At 37.2% G+C, this 11191-nt stretch overlaps 1 non-coding gene across 1 annotated transcript; it reads right to left on the bottom strand.

Moving 5' to 3' along the window:
* Positions 1 to 6839: 6839 nt before the first annotated feature.
* Positions 6840 to 6911, bottom strand: TRNAT-AGU. The gene has a single exon. It is a non-coding gene; the product is annotated as a tRNA-Thr (tRNA).
* Between the last annotated feature and the right edge of the window lie 4280 nt (positions 6912 to 11191).

Below are 11191 nucleotides of genomic sequence, written 5' to 3'. Positions count from 1 at the left end.
TGTTTTTCTGAGTTAAATGTGAAGGCAGAGCAAGGGTTGATAGTTAATCTTTTGAACAGTTCATTAGTCAATACTGGGGTCTTAACTTCTAATTTCATAAGATAAATTATTTGTAAGAAGGGGTCTATCTAAAACTTCAGAAGTGTCTTCAAAATACTTTCTCTGAAGGCTCTATCAAGGCAGAAATTGTATGACATGACTCAGTAATAACTTATTATACTAAGTGAGAGGCTTTTGGCTAGCAAACCTAAGTTCGGTTGCAAATCATGGTTCAAATGCCGTTTTGAAAGGGGAAGCATGTTGGACAAACTGCACAAGGTAGAGGCCCTGCTCAAAAGGAGAGTTCAGGAAGTGAAGCTGCTTCCGCATTCATAATGCTAATGAAAGGAAAATCCTAGGACTTGGTTTAGATAGATTAATGGGCTGCTATATTTTAAAACTGTTGACAGTTTATTTTGGCACTTCAAGAAGCACTATAGCATTCATGCACAGTAAATTATAAGTGATTAGTGATCATCCGATTTAGAATGAGCTAATGGTGTGTTTGTGTCAGAGAACTTAATTTATGCAATCATGTTCCTGACACTAAGCAAACATGCCAGGTTTGGGGAAGTATAAAATAGCCATACAAGAACCCAGGGGGTGAACATGGTGGTAATCAAGCCATAAAGACACTGACTACCTTTCATGTTGTAATTTGCATGAGTGTATTTGAGGTCAAAGAGCAGAAGCTGTTCTCCAGCATCTGTCACACAAACCCATGAATTTCGTTTTGTTTGTTTGTTTGTTTTTAGAACATAAAAAGTTCAAAAAGCATAACAGCTGGACTACAGTGTTTGCTGGGTTAAGCCTCTTCCTTACTCCATATTCTTCTGTATAGATTTGCAGGAGTCCTATTCTCATGTTTTGTGACTTCAATCTCTAGAAGATATTATAGGATAAAATTGGATCATTCTTTAGAAATAAATGTCTTGTAAGGCAATTATTTAATTCCAAACCACTATCACGCTACATTTAGCTTTCCCTCCCAAGGAAATGATATTCAGGAAATTGGCCATGGTCCTATTTCTGTAAGACTAAGTCCTTTCTGTTTTATGAGGTAGACATTGTAGGAGTCTTCTCCCATTGTTCTTTGGATGCACAGCACAGATCCCCTTTTTGATTCACCTTTTCTGCTCCCTTGAAGGTTTCATTCTATGTAGCATTGGCATCAGATAGGATACTTCATTCAATCACTTACTTATTCAGTAATATTTACTCAATATGGACTATGTGCCGGACATTGCCATAGGCCTGTGCTTTCCAGTAGGGAAGCCATCACATGTGCCTACAGAGCTCTTGAAATATGAACAATCTGAATTGAGATATGCTCTAGGTACAAAATACACACTGGATTTTACAGATAACACATGAAAAGAAAGTAAAATAGTGTATTAAAATTTTTATATTGGTTATGATTTAACATGTAATCAATACAAACCTTGCTGAGAAACAATAAAAGCAGCAAATATTGTTTTACTTGGAAATAACTACAGAGCATGGATATTGAGGTTCTGAGTGTCTATTGGAGCTAGACTGTCATTGGCACAAGGTGAAAACCATAGAGTTCCCTCATGGCCAGAAACTTACCTAAATGCAGAGATCCTAAGAGAAAATATATTGATCCAAATATGTCCCCTTTAGTGGGTTGAATGGTGGCCCCCTCAAAAGATATGTCCCTATCTAAATCTCTGGAAGTTGTGAATACAACCTTATTTGCAATAAAAGTCTTTGCAGATGTAATCAAGGATATTTAGATGAGATCATCCTGATTATCTGAGTAAGCCCTAAATCCAGTAACAAGTGTCACTTAGAGATAAAGAGGAGAAGACAGAAATACAGAAGACAAGTCCATGTGAAGAAGGAAACAGAGTTTGGAGTGAGATAGCCACAAGCCAAGGACAGTGTGGAGCTACCAGGAGCTGGAGGAAGTGAGGGAGGATTCTCTCCTTACAGCCTTCAGAGGCAGAGCCCTCAGTGGCTCTGCTGACACTTTGATTTTGGACTTCTGACCTCCACAACTGTGAGGGAATAAATTTCTGTCTTGTGTCTGTGGTAATTTGTTAGGCAGTTGTAAAAAAACTAACACACTCTTGTTTCCCCCTAAATCACGTGGATTATATAAATCACTCCTATTTACCTTTTGAAAGTCTGAAAGAATTACTCTAATCTAAGGTCCTTCATATAGAAACAAAGATACTCCTTCCTATAAAAGGATGGTCATTTTGCACTTTATTCTGTAGTTCAATTGAACCCTTTACTCACGTTATTTCCCATGTTCTTATCCTTAGTCTGTGACAAACCCTGTCCAAAATCTTCTTAAACCCTACTCCAAGATGGAAATAACTCCTTCACACATTGCTCTACATGTCATTCCTATTTATTTCATTTATTCAACAGATATTTTTAGAGTCATATCTATATGATTATAAAATGCAATATTTTTCTTGGGATACATTGTGAACAAAGCAAAGATCTCTATTCTGCCAGATCTTAATTTCTTGTCGAGGCAGAGACAATATATAATAACTATAAATAATAGAGCATATAATAGACTAATAGGTGTTATGGAGCACAGGAAAAGTAGAGCAGCCTAAGTGAACTCTGGAGTACTAGGGGTGGGAAGCTGGTTGTAGTATTAATTAAGGTGGTCAGAGTGGGCCTCATTGAGAAGATGACATTTGAGCAGAGACTTGAAGGAGATGAGGTGCTAGCCAAGCAGGTTATCTTTGGGAAGAGCATTTCAGGTAGAACAACTACAGGTGCGAGCTACTGGTGTGTGTGAGACGCCAAAGTTACAGCAGCAGAGTGAGCAAGGGACAAAATGGTAGGAGAAGAGGTTCAGTGGGTAGCATGTAGGACTCATTAGGCCATTGTAAGGATTTGGTATTTCTTTTGGGTAAAAGAGGGAACACTTTAGAGGGTTTTGAGCAGGGGAAAAATATTCTGACTTAAATTTTAAGTCCTTTTGACTATGGTGTTGCGAATGGGCTCTTGAGGTGGTGGGGGTAGGAGCAAAGATAGAAACAGAGACCTGTTAAAAAGATGTTGTAATTTAGAAATAATGTTGACTCAGATCTAGGAGGTCAGTGGAGGTGATGAGAAGAAGTGGTATTATGTATGTAATTTGAATGTATAGTCAGCAAGAATTTTGATAGATTAGATGTAGGGTATGAAAGAGTGAGAGAAATCAAGGTTGAGTCCATAAATTTGGCTGGAACATCTGGAAGAATGGAGATGCTTTCAATAAAATAGGAAAAACTGTAGGGAGAGTAAATTTTTTGGGGTGTATGTTATTATTCATTTCCAAGTGAATTTTCTCATTATAATATAATTAGCCTGAGCTAGTGGCTCCATCAGCAAGGAAGTTAGGAGTGATGCATGCACAGTTCAGTCCCCATTGGACTCTAGGGTGTTCTTGGCTCACTTCATTATTGTAATGGCAATGATCCAACTTTCTTGTAGTTGACCTCTTATGAGTCTGACTCTGTGAAATCCTGAGGACCTGTATATGGTCTCTTGGAATTACTGATTTCATACTTAGAACTTCTCCTAACTGATCTTCATTCCTTTCCTTCTCTAACATGATAGACTCTCTTTTTTAATTCATGATAGCTGCATTACATATTTTTTTCTGAATAGCATCCCAATTTGCTTTCAAGGAATCCTCTCACCTATTTTTTCCCCACATTATTGATTATCATCTTAGTGAAAGTTAGAACCTGCTGCTTCAGCCTCCCATTCATTCTCTGATCCTACAATATCCTTCCAATAAATTTCCTTTCCTTAAAACAGTCAAAGTTGGTTTTCATGATTACAATGAAGAAAACTGGCAGATACATAAATCTTTATTTAAATGAGAGAAGGGATAAAATTTATTTTTTTAACATTAAAATTCCATATTACAAAGGTTGCTGGATACTCATTTCAGAAAAGTAATTTATATATCTTATGCAGTTTTATGTGCAACAATCCTCATGAATTTTAATCCTATAACATCGTCAACAAATTTATAGTTCAATGTGATGGCCCCTAGTGAGATCCCTAAGCCGAGTTTTCTTTGCTCAGACTATTTAAACTCAATTGGGTTCATGAGATTAGTTGTCTCCATAAAGACAGGTCTGAAGGGGATTTTGTGTGGAATCATAATTCAATCACCATTGGCATATGTTCAGTCATTTCATATCCTTCAACTTTGTCTCTGAGCTGATGATTTATTCTTCTTTTCATCTTAACATAGGTTTATTTTTAGTGCTTTCTTCAGCCCTTCAAATTGTTCAATACGGCGAATACAGCAATACAGTCAACCCTAAGGAGACAATGTTGCTATTTATTTCTTTTCTTTTAGATCCTGAGTCTACTTATTTTTTAGATCCTGAGTTTAAAGCTGAGTCATTATGATTATCTTCCGGGTCCAATGGATCACTTTTATTAAAAAAATTTTTAGGTCATTTAACAAAGAAATTGTAGAAGTAAGAATAAGGTAGATAGTGAAAAGTAGTGATATTAAAATTTTAATAAAAATTTAAACATCACTTTCATTGTCAAATACAGTATTTTTGAAAACTCTAGTGACTTAATTTTGTTGAAGAGAGAATTGCTATCTTCCTTCCTCCATAATTACAGAACATTTTTATTTTTAGCTTTATAAACACCAATTAGGATGATTATCTCAATGAATTTTTAAATTTATACTTTATATATTTCCTTCCAATTATCTTTGTATGCAGAGCTTCTCTAGTATTTTTTCATTTATGAATCATAAAATGAATTTTAGTGCATGAACATCCCCAAATGAGAAAACTTGTATCTTTAGAATAACAGTATGGTCTAGGTTCTTGTTGTGAATTATGGCAATTATTGTCTTTCCTGTTAAGTGATTAGCTGGATAAGAATATCATATTTTCTGATTGTCAAGCACTGTTCTAAGCATTTTATATGTATTGTGATTTAATCATTTAATCTTCACAGCAACTGTATGGAGTAGGCACTATCAGTATCCCATTTTATGAAGGAGTAGACTGAGGTACATAGAAGAGCAGTAACTTGTTCAAGATCCCATAATTAGTGAGTGGCAGAGCCAGATTCATACCCAGGCAATCTTCTCTTAAGCACTACCCTCAGTCTCTATAAGAATAAACAGCCTAAACATACGCCCACAGATCTTGTAACATTCTGGAAACAGCAGTATTCAAAATGTAGGACAAGCCTTTAGAGAGGGCTGTGCAGAGCTTCCCAACCATGTGCATCACAAGCGGTTAACAGGTCTCTTAGTACAGTGATTCTGTCAGTCTACGGGCAGGCTTCTCTTGGCCCATGAGTGGATACCTCAATTTACCCATGCGTGCTGCGTTATTTTCTGTGTAATATGACATGAAAATGGTCAAGAACTACTAGTTTTTCTGTACTAGTATCAACTACTAGTATATCATCAGGGCCCATTGGACCCAATATTAGTTTTCAAGTTTCTTTTTTTGGTCACAGTATTTGTAAATATTGATATTTCATGAATTTTATCCTTTCTTATAGACCTTCCACAGAACAAAGAGAAATGCTAACAAAACGAGGGAGGCTGAATGTATGAAAGAGAGAAGAGTCAAAGATCAGATTCACTCATAGGGTAGGAAGTGAGGGCTGAAGGGGGTTCACATGGAGGCATTACTTTGGATTAATGCGTTGACTTATTCATTCAACAAATATTTATTGATCACCTACTATTTACTGGGCCCTTGTCAGAGTCATGATAACACAGTGAATATTATAGACATGGATCCCAATCTTCATGAAGCTTAGAGTGTAGCAGCAAATATGGAAATGAAACCAGTAATTACAAGCGTGATAAATGTTATGAAAAGAAAAACATGTTTCTGGAGCTCCTTCCCTAAATCCGTCTACTCTGCTTTAAGCATCTGTGAACCCTAGGGCTTTCTCCTGTGTCCTCTTACCTTTCCATTCAAAACCTCTCTTAGGAATCTCATCTAAATCCAAGTCACTCAGCCACTATACATGTTTGCTAAATATGCATCTCTTGCTCTGTTTCTCTCCTGAGATTTAGACTGATATATTCAGCTGCCTGTTTTGACTTTACCCACTGAGGTCTAGTCAGCATTTCAAACTCAACTTGACTGAAAATGAACTCATTTTTTCCTCAAAAGCTGTTTCTCCAAATATACTCCCGATGTTAATGAATGGAAGCGTGATCCACCCATTTCCCAAGTAAAAAGCCTAGAAGTTTCTAAAGACACCTCCATCTTCTTCAGCTCCAATCTCTGATGACCATAGTTCCATCAATTGATTGTTTCCTTTTTCTCTGTCTTATTTTAGGCCATCATTGGTTTTTACCTGTATCACTGCATTTACATTTTGTGCTAAATTACACAGGCAAATGGTAGAGTTCCTGATTTACTTACGTGTTTTTAGTTTTATCACTTTTGATCAGAGACTCAACTTTGCTACTCCTGGTTTTTGAGATTTTCTAAGGTTTTCTCTGTGGCATAATATATATATATAGATAATTTTTGACAGTGTGCTACTAACATTGAAAAAGTCAACCTTTGGTTTTAGATTATAAAGTAGGATACCTATCACTTAAATAACAATTATGTTACCTTAATAATTATGTTATTTAGATCATTCCTATCTATACTTATTTTTTTTGTCCACTTGATCCTCTATGGACAGAGAAAGGTGAAATAAAATGTTGACTATTAATAATTAGCCTATTGTCCTTGTATTGTTTGTATTTTGTCTTTTTTTGGAGGGAGAGTAATTAGATTTTATTTATTGATTGATTTTCTTAATGGAGATACTGGGAATTGAACCCAGCACCTTGTGCATACTAAGCACACACTCTACCACTGAGCTATACCCTCCCCCTTATAATTGTATTTTGCATATGAGTCTCAATGTTTATTCAAAGTTTCCTTGTGATTCAAGTTGTTTCTGTGATTTCTTTCTGTCTTTTTTTTTCTTTCCAGCCAACAAATATCAGCTTCTGCAAGACTACTTGCCATGTGTAATCCACCTGTTTGACTCTTGTTTCACCAGCAGATCATTCCTGGGAGAGCAGAGTTTTTGTGTGACTTCTTGTTTCTTTTGGGTCCAAGGGAAATCCTTCTGCCAGTCCATGCACACACCTGACATTGTTGCAAATAAGGTCTTGTTAGTATTCCCCTTAGGGAGTATCACCTATTTTTGGAGAATATCACTCTATGGGCTTGTTTGAGGTGCAGCTGCAGACATCTGCCTCCCCTGGAGTGTCCCTCACTATGACACCCACTGCATCTGGGAGCCTTTGTCTTATACTGTGGTCAAAGTTATACAGTTTTGTTCAAATGGTGTTAGTGTGTCTCTTTATCTTTTTGGTTCAGGAACAATTTTTGGAAGGAGAAAAGAGTGGCATCTTTTCTATTTCACTATTTAAACCCCCAAATACTATTGCCATCAAGCTGGCTTCTCAGTCTACAGACTTGTTCTTCTCCAGTTTAACCTGGAAAGTGCTTTCAGAATATGCTTTCTCAGTGAAAGATCTGATCAGGTCATGTGCTTGCTTAAGGCCCTTCAGTGACTCCCTACCACCTGCAAGTTACAATTCAAACTCCTTAGCATGACAAAGGATATTCTTTATGATCTGGCTTATCAAAATCTGTAGCCTGATTTCCTCCATCCCTTCCTCCTTCACAGCACACACATCATACTGAACAGTGTGCAGTTTCCCAATTGCCCCATGCTCTTTTTGCGTCCATGCCTTTGTAGGTTCTAATTGCTTGACTAAGAATGGAAGCTTATATTCAGACCCAGCTGAAGCATTGCATTCCTTGGTCTCTTCCTCATTGTACAAGCCTTCACTGTGTGCTCTGATAGTATCCATGTCCAAATGCCACTTTACTCCTTTATTTATTGAACTTTTATTATGTACCAGGTTGTAGTAAAGTCTTAGGTGTAGAGTAGTGAACAAAATAGACAAAAGTCCGGCCCTCATATTTTATAACACTATAATATACTGTGAATGTTGCATTATCATTTTCTGCACTAGTATGTTAAATCCTTGAGTACAGGGGTTGCATTTTTAATCTTTTTGTCCAAAGTGCATGGATCCTCAACAGCTGTTTACCAAATGAGCAAATAATTATAAAGTTCCTCAAGTAGTTTGTAGTAATCCAGGTGAGAGAATATTGGTTCCTGATCCAAAGCAAGGGAAAAAATGTGCACATTTTCACATTTCTGAGGTATAAGGATTAAATTTTCTTGATGGAAGGGTTTTAGCATAACTGAGCTTTCTACATTGGGCTACTAATTGAGGGAACACAGTAGGGTGAACAAGCTGGGAGTTGAGTTTAGTTCTGAACTCTGCAGCACATTCTGAACTTTCAGCTGAAGCATCATAATAGAGCACATGCTATATTCCAAAAGGGGTGCTAAAACTTCAAAGATATGAAAAGATTCAGAGAGTGAAAACAAAGATTTTTTTACAAGAAATCTTGGGGGAAAAGCTGTGATATGTCTCCCCTCTTTGCTGGTGGTTGGGATGGGAGCTACTTGTAAACTCAATATACAGAGAGGAACTTCACTGGACCACATGGTAAGTTTTCTATATGTGCCCTGGAAATGAGGGACATAGAGACTTGTTGATTGACATGAACTTGAGAAAGTCACTTGAGAAAGCAGCCAGCCAGACAGCTGCATTTGGGCAGCTGCTTGCCCCTCTGATGGAGGGTCAAAGCTGTTCCAGGGACCTTAACATGTGGAAGCTTTGGTAGGAAAAGGCATCCTTGGGTGTTTTGGAAAGCAATCCTGACCAAGAGAGCAGGCCCTTGGGCTAATGGGTACCTAGTAAGAGGCTGTAGAGACTGAAGCCCAGGACATGGCAGGGTCAGCCATAGGAAGGACAGGCATTGCCTATCTTTATGGGAGTTACAGTTTGCAAGACCCTACAGGGGTATCTTGGAAGAACCCAGCAAAGTATATGTGAGAGACAGAACCAGCTGTAAGCATCTGCCAGGCCCAGCAGTTAAGAAGGCACCTTTTACAGTGACAGATACCATCATGTTTCTTATCCGTCTTATCTCTCCTCTTTCTCCTGCCAGGATATCCTGGGCAGGGAAAGGACAGAAAAGCCTGGACCTGTTTTCCTAGGGCAAAAAACTAATTTACAGCAGTCCCCAGGGAGGGGGAAGAGGAAGCGTTTTAAAGTGACATCAAATTTGGAGTTGTGAATTCGACTGGTCTGAGATTCTAAATTTCTGAATCTTGATCATGTGATCCAAAAAATCTTGAGGAACTGAAGCTTCCATCAGAGGCAGGGTAAAGACTGTCACCACCCACAGAGAAGGTTTAAAGAGTCGAGGGATACCAACATAAAGCTGTCATAGGATAGTACCCTCGGAGGTCTCCTTGTCCAATGTACCAACTATATACACATTTAGGAGCTGTTAGCTTACAGATCGTAGTTAAAATAATAGAATGAGATTGCCAGCAATGGATTGTTGGATAAGGTGACAAGAAGGTTTTGTTTAGAACCCTGAGGGATTAGAAGGATGGAAAGAGGGAGAGAAATGGAGAGAGTAAGAAGGCATTGCCAAAGAAGTGGGAGAAGGCAAAAAGAGAGTGACATCATGGTAACAGGAAACCTGGAAGATCCAGGTTCTGAGAGGCCTGAAGCTTATTCAATTATTAATACAAATTAGGTGTAAAGTATATATTTATTTATATAGAGAAAATAAATACAAAAACATCATAAAATTCAGAAAAAAAGAATATGACACTTTTATTAGTAAATAACACCTCTAGGTAGTATTTTCCTTATGTGTTTTGACTGTGTATTATTTGATTGCCTCCTCTCTCTAGAAAGACAAGAGAATAATTCAGCCTTTCCTATAGGATGGCTGATAAAAGTTCAATTTTTATTATCAATGATTTATTATTAACATACTTACTATTAGAGATATTTATTATTAATTTCAGCTTTATTATGCATTATTGGTAACGGCAAATAAATGTTTAGGATTATTATCAAATTTGGGAAAAATTCTATAAAATTTCTTTCACTTGTGAACACTAAGATTTCAAGTCATTTAAAGTTTTCCCACAGTTACTGTGGCAATTTTAATACATGGTCATAAGTTCTTTGACTCATCTTCCACTTAGAGATAGATTTATATATCCCTTCGTTGTGAATCAGGGTGGGCTTGTGTCTGTTTTATTCAATAGAGTACAGTGGAAATGAAGCTATGTCACGTCTGAGGCTGGATTAAGAAAGATCAGACCTTCCAGCCTGGTTACAGGAATACTTGATGCTAAATTCCTGTGCCTCAATGTTAGGAGTCTGATTACACAGAGGCCACAGTGTCCTGGGGGAAGCTCAAGGCACGTGGTAAAACCATGTGTAGGCTCTTTGATTGACAATCTCAGATGAGTCCAGTCTTCAAATCATCCCATCCTAGATGCTAGACATATGAATAAAGGAGCCTCCAGATAATTCTAGCCCCTGCCATTTAAATCTTTCCATCTGAGCCCCCAGGCATAGTGGAGCAGAGATAAGCCATCTTTGCTGCACAAGTCCATTTTCCTAATCCACATTAAAAAATGATTTTTCACTAGTACATTTTTTTAACTTTAATTTTTAATTGAAGTATAGTCAGTTTACAATGTTGTGTCAATTCCTGGTGTACAGCACAGTAGTTCAGTCATACATATACATACATATTCTTTTCATTATAGGTTACTACAAGACATTGAATATAGTTCCCTGTGCTATACAATATAAACTTGTTGTTTACACTAACATGTTTTAAGATGGTATGTTACACATCAATAGATAACATAAAGAAATACTAATCTTTAAACTACCTGGATTAGCATATTAACCTATTGGTTGTCAATGTTTTCCTCATTTTAGTGACATATTATTTATGGTTGTTTTCATTGTAATTAATTTTTCCTGTCAAATCAGCAGGAAATTAATAAAAATGAGTACTGATGTGATTGAACAAGGCCATTTCAGGCTGGATTAAGAACATGAGCAAAGATGTGGTCTAGAAAAGATAGGGGATGGATTTGGACAGAGTATAGTGAACACACAGGGTGGCAGCGGGTGATATAACTGGAAAATTGTGTTAAAGCCTGGAAAGAGGGGGGAGTTAGGGTGGATAGA

Source organism: Camelus ferus, chromosome 2, assembly GCF_009834535.1.
Source record: "Camelus ferus isolate YT-003-E chromosome 2, BCGSAC_Cfer_1.0, whole genome shotgun sequence".
NCBI classification, from domain to species: domain Eukaryota; kingdom Metazoa; phylum Chordata; class Mammalia; order Artiodactyla; family Camelidae; genus Camelus; species Camelus ferus.
This window is presented reverse-complemented; position numbering and strand designations above follow the sequence as displayed.